This window comes from Hyla sarda, chromosome 4 (assembly GCF_029499605.1).
Source record: "Hyla sarda isolate aHylSar1 chromosome 4, aHylSar1.hap1, whole genome shotgun sequence".
Taxonomy (NCBI): Eukaryota; Metazoa; Chordata; class Amphibia; order Anura; family Hylidae; genus Hyla; species Hyla sarda.
In genome coordinates this window covers 59,766,428-59,773,084 of record NC_079192.1, presented here as the reverse complement: position 1 = coordinate 59,773,084, position 6,657 = coordinate 59,766,428, and positions in this window count along the sequence as shown.

Genomic DNA, 6,657 nt, shown 5'->3' with positions numbered 1-6,657 from the left:
TGATGTTTTTTTTTAAAAAGAATTTTATCAACCATTAATTTTTTATTTTTAAAGGGATACACCCCCTCCCATAGACTTCATTTGAGGGGGCAGGGTGTAACGTCATGAGGAGGCGGGGCCATGACGTCAAGAGCTCCTGACGCCGTCTCCAGTTTTCGGAACAGTTTGTTCCAAACTCTGAGCTGTGGAGTACCCCTTCAACTCTGTAACTATTCCGCTATTTTTTAAATTATTTTATCGACCGTTTCTAAATTTTTAATACTTTTTAAACTAGTCCTAATCAGTTTTATTTATTTATTTACTTCTTATTTATTGTTATTTTTTTCATAACATTTCTGGGTTTCTATTTTTTTTTTCCCATACGAGAATGACCTTTCACTCCTGATCTGATCCTTTCTTTGAAACACTGCACCACTATTGTAGTGCAGTGTATTATGCCTATCAGCATTATGCTGACAGACAGTGTATGGTTATGGTTATCGTTAGGGTATTTTCTATGGGGTTCCAAATTTTTTTGGGCATTTTTATGTATTTTTTTATATTTTTAAGATTTTTATGCTAAGTTTGAAGCTATTGTAGATTTTTTGGGGGTTTATTTATAACATTTTTGGATTTTTTAAATATTTCTTTTCTTTTTTCTGAATTTTATTTTTGATACAACAAATTATTTTTAAAATAATTTTATCAAGCATTTATTTTTATTTTTAAATGGGTAGAGCCGTCACACCCCCTCCCACAGACTTGCATTGAGGGGGCAGGGCGTGATGTCATGAGGGGCGGAGCTATGATGTCAACAGCTCCTGATGCCGGCTCAGCGTTCGGAACAGTTTGTTCCAAACGCTGAGCTGTGAAGTACCCCTTTAACTCTCTAACTATTCCGATAATTTTTTATTATTTTATCGACCGTTTCCTAATTTTTTGTACTTTTTAAACTAGTCCAAATTAGTTTCATTTATTTATCTACTTCTTATTTATTTATGTTTTTCATAGCATTTCTGCCTTTCTATTTTTGTTTTTCCCATACGAGAATGACCTGTCATTCCTGATCTGATAGTTTCTATGAAACACTGCACCACTATTGTAGTGCAGTGTATTCTGCCTCTCAGCATTATGCTGACAGACAGTGTATGGTTGTTGTTATCGTTAGGGTATTTTTTATGGGGTTATAAAGATTTTTGGGGATTTTTCATATATTTATTTTTTTATTTCATTTTATATTTGATACAATTTTTTTAAAGGGATGTTTTTGTTAAGGCGGCCGGAGCTATAGTTTTTTTTTTTTTATATTTTATTAGCCTTGTTTTTCTTCTTTTAGTTTTGAACTATTCCCATTAAGGTACATAAAGCAGCCATCTTTCGATAGCTCATATATAAATAGACTGCAGTAGTATGACAGTATCTATTTTTAACTTATTTTTTTAGCTAGGATCCATACAGAATACATTGCCATCTATGGGGAGGGCAATGCACCCGTGGAACCTCCGGCAATAATTATTCCGGCTGGAAATTCCTTAGTGTGAACCTAGCCTTTAAGTGTTTTATAAAGGGGACTTTTAATAGCGATCTTTAGATCACTCATATAACATACTGCATTAGTATTAAAGTGCAGTGTATTATGCCCTTCAGAATTAGGTTAAAAGGCTATGACTTATTATGGCTAATGTCTTTGGCTATAATTATATATTTGAAGCAAAAAAAAATATTGATTTTTCTTTACTTAGTACAGTTAAGTCTTAAATTTGCGGTCAGTCACCCAACAGTCTAAAGTGAAATTGTAAACACTGCAGACAGTTCAGTCTATTCTATTAAATATTGAAAAAGGGGATTCCTACAAATAAAAAATTAGAGAATAAGGATCATACATGTTCCTAATCTCTGTTCCTGAGATATGGCTGTGTTATATAAGAAGCTGTCTATAGACGATATACTTATTAACAACACTTATATCTTCATGTATAGGGGAGAGACTATGACATCTCTGCAGGTCTAGATTTGATATCTAGCCTGATCGTTATCAGTAATTAATATAAATATTAATTACCTGTCTCCAAGTTCCTTTCTTGCAGCTGACGAGGGCATATGTCACGTTCACCTTCTCACCGGGCATCAGTCACCTGTAAAAAGACACAGGTATGATAACATGTTCCTGATACATGCTACAGACGCTAATATATATAACATTCTCGGGCCAGAACTACTTATCTCAGGCATTATGAAACCGCATAACAAAAAGGAACAAAAAAAATTGGAACACATTGGGATCTAGGTGTTTTTTTAATTAAAATATACTGTATATTTTTGATATTTTGTTTTAATAAATATTTTATCTAAAAATGTTATATTATATTCAACAGTTAATCATACAACGGGAATGTATGCCTTTTAATTTTGAAAGGGGGGAGGGGTTGTATTATTTTATAAAATAATTTATGCCTCTCACATTAATGCTATGTGTGTATCTATTGTAGATTTTTTTGGGGTTTATTCATAAAATTTTGGTGCTTTTTTTTAAATGTTCTTTTCTTTATTCTGAATTGTAGTTTTTTTTTCCAAAAACATATTTTTTAAGGGATGTTTTTGTGGGGCGGGTTGATGTTTTTTTTTTAAAGAATTTTATCAACCATTAATTTTTTTATTTTTAAAGGGATACACCCCCTCCCATAGACTTCATTTGAGGGGGCAGGGTGTAACGTCATGAGGAGGTGGGGCTATGACGTCAAGAGCTCCTGACGCTGTCTCCAGTTTTCGGAACAGTTTGTTCCAAACTCTGAGCTGTGGAGTACCCCTTCAACTCACAATGTAGTGCAATGTATTATGCCTATCAGCATTATGCTGACAGACAGTGTATGGTTATGGTTAGGGTATTTTCTATGGGGTTCCACATTTTTTTGGGCATTTTTATGTATTTTTTAATATTTTTTAAGATTTCTATGCTAAGTTTGAAGCTATTGTAGATTTTTTGGGGGTTTATTTATAACATTTTTGGGATTTTTTAAATATTTTCTTTTCTTTTTTCTGAATTTTATTTTTAATACAACAAATTATTTTTAAAATAATTTTATCAAGCATTTATTTTTATTTTTAAATGGGTTGAGCCATCACACCCCCTCCCACAGACTTGCATTGAGGGGGCAGGGCGTGATGTCATGAGGGGCGGAGCTATGATGTCAACAGCTCCTGACGCCGGCTCCAGCGTTCGGAACAGTTTGTTCCAAACGCTGAGCTGTGAAGTACCCCTTTAACTCTCTAACTATTCCGATAATTTTTTATTATTTTATCGACCGTTTCCAAATTTTTTGTACTTTTTAAACTAGTCCAAATCAGTTTTATTTATTTATCTACTTCTTATTTATTTATGTTTTTCATAGCATTTCTGCTTTTCTATTTTTGTTTTTCCCATACGAGAATGACCTGTCATTCCTGATCTGATAGTTTCTATGAAACACTGCACCACTATTGTAGTGCAGTGTATTCTGCCTCTCAGCATTATGCTGACAGACAGTGTATGGTTGTTGTTATCGTTAGGGTATTTTTTATGGGGTTATAAAGTTTTTTGGGGATTTTTCATATATTTATTTTTTAATTTCATTTTATATTTGATACAATTTTTTTAAAGGGATGTTTTTGTTAAGGCGGAGCTATAGTTTTTTTTTATATTTTATTAGCCTTGTTTTTCTTCTTTTAGTTTTGAACTATTCCCATTAAGGTACATAAAGCAGCCATCTTTCGATAGCTCATATATTAATAGACTGCAGTAGTATGACAGTATCTATTTTTAACTTATTTTTTAGCTAGGATCCATACAGAATACATTGCCATCTATGGGGAGGGCAATGCACCCGTGGAACCTCCGGCAATAATTATTACGGCTGGAAATTCCTTAGTGTGAACCTAGCCTTTAAGTGTTTTTAAAGGGGACTTTTAATAGCGATCTTTAGATCACTCATATAACATACTGCATTAGTATTAAAGTGCAGTGTATTATGCCCTTCAGAATTAGGTTCAAAGGCTATGACTTATTATGGCTAATGTCTTTGGCTATAATTATATATTTGAAGCAAAAAAATATATAGATTTTTCTTTACTTAGTACAGTTAAGTCTTAAATTTGCGGTCAGTCACCCAACAGTCTAAAGTGAAATTGTAAACACTGCAGACAGTTCAGTATATTCTATTAAATATTGAAAAAGGGGATTCCTACAAATAAAAAATTAGAGAATAAGGATCATACATGTTCCTAATCTCTGTTCCTGAGATATGGCTGTGTTATATAAGAAGCTGTCTATAGACGATATACTTATTAACAACACATATATCTTCATGTATAAGGGAGAGACTATGACATCTCTGCAGGTCTAGATTTGATATCTAGCCTGATCGTTATCAGTAATTAATATAAATATTAATTACCTGTCTCCAAGTTCCTTTCTTGCAGCTGACGAGGGCATATGTCACGTTCACCTTCTCACCGGGCATCAGTCACCTGTAAAAAGACACAGGTATGATAACATGTTCCTGATACATGCTACAGACGCTAATATATATAACATTCTCGGGCCAGAACTACTTATCTCAGGCATTATGAAATCGCATAACAAAAAGGAACAAAAAAAATTGGAACACATTGGGATCTAGGTGTTTTTTTAATTAAAATATACTGTATATTTTTGATATTTTGTTTTAATAAATATTTTATCGAAAAATGTTATATTATATTCAACAGTTAATCATACAACGGGAATGTATGCCTTTTAATTTTGAAAGGGGGGAGGGGTTGTATTATTTTATAAAATAATTTATGCCTCTCACATTAATGCTATGTGTGTATCTATTGTAGATTTTTTGGGGGTTTATTTATAAAATTTTGGTGCTTTTTTTTAAATGTTCTTTTCTTTATTCTGAATTGTAGTTTTTTTTTTCCAAAAACTTATTTTTTAAGGGATGTTTTTGTGGGGCGGGTTGATGTTTTTTTTTAAAAAGAATTTTATCAACCATAAATTTTTTATTTTTAAAGGGATACACCCCCTCCCATAGACTTCATTTGAGGGGGCAGGGTGTAACGTCATGAGGAGGCGGGGCCATGACGTCAAGAGCTCCTGACGCCGTCTCCAGTTTTCGGAACAGTTTGTTCCAAACTCTGAGCTGTGGAGTACCCCTTCAACTCTGTAACTATTCCACTATTTTTTAAATAATTTTATCGACCGTTTCTAAATTTTTTATACTTTTTAAACTAGTCCTAATCAGTTTTATTTATTTATTTATTTACTTCTTATTTATTGTTATTTTTTTCATAACATTTCTGGGTTTCTATTTTTATTTTTCCCATACGAGAACGACCTTTCACTCCTGATCTGATCCTTTCTTTGAAACACTGCACTACTATTGTAGTGCAGTGTATTACGCCTATCAGCATTATGATGACAGACAGTGTATGGTTATGGTTATCGTTAGGGTATTTTCTATGGGGTTCCAAATTTTTTTGGGCATTTTTATGTATTTTTTTATATTTTTTAATATATTTATGCTAAGTTTGTAGCTATTGTAGATTTTTTGGGGGTTTATTTATAACATTTTTGGGATTTTTTAAATATTTTCTTTTCTTTTTTCTGAATTTTATTTTTGATACAACAAATTATTTTTTAAATAATTTTATCAAGCATTTATTTTTATTTTTAAATGGGTAGAGCCGTCACACCCCCTCCCACAGACTTGCATTGAGGGGGCAGGACGTGATGTCATGAGGGGCGGAGCTATGATGTCAACAGCTCCTGACGCCGGATCCAGCGTTCGGAACAGTTTGTTCCAAACGCTGAGCTGTGAAATACCCCTTTAACTCTCTAACTATTCCGATAATTTTTTATTATTTTATCGACCGTTTCCTAATTTTTTGTACTTTTTAAACTAGTCCAAATCAGTTTTATTTATTTATCTACTTCTTATTTATTTATGTTTTTCATAGCATTTCTGCCTTTCTATTTTTGTTTTTCCCATACGAGAATGACCTGTCATTCCTGATCTGATAGTTTCTATGAAACACTGCACCACTATTGTAGTGCAGTGTATTCTGCCTCTCAGCATTATGCTGACAGACAGTGTATGGTTGTTGTTATCGTTAGAGTATTTTTTATGGGGTTATAAAGTTTTTTGGGGATTTTTCATATATTTATTTTTTAATTTCATTTTATATTTGATACAATTTTTTTAAAGGGATGTTTTTGTTAAGGCGGAGCTATAGTTTTTTTTTTATATTTTATTAGCCTTGTTTTTCTTCTTTTAGTTTTGAACTATTCCCATTAAGGTACATAAAGCAGCCATCTTTCGATAGCTCATATATTAATAGACTGCAGTAGTATGACAGTATCTATTTTTAACTTATTTTTTAGCTAGGATCCATACAGAATACATTGCCATCTATGGGGAGGGCAATGCACCCGTGGAACCTCCGGCAATAATTATTCCAGCTGGAAATTCCTTAGTGTGAACCTAGCCTTTAAGTGTTTTATAAAGGGGACTTTTAATAGCGATCTTTAGATCACTCATATAACATACTGCATTAGTATTAAAGTGCAGTGTATTATGCCCTTCAGAATTAGGTTAAAAGGCTATGACTTATTATGGCTAATGTCTTTGGCTATAATTATATATTTGAAGCAAAAAA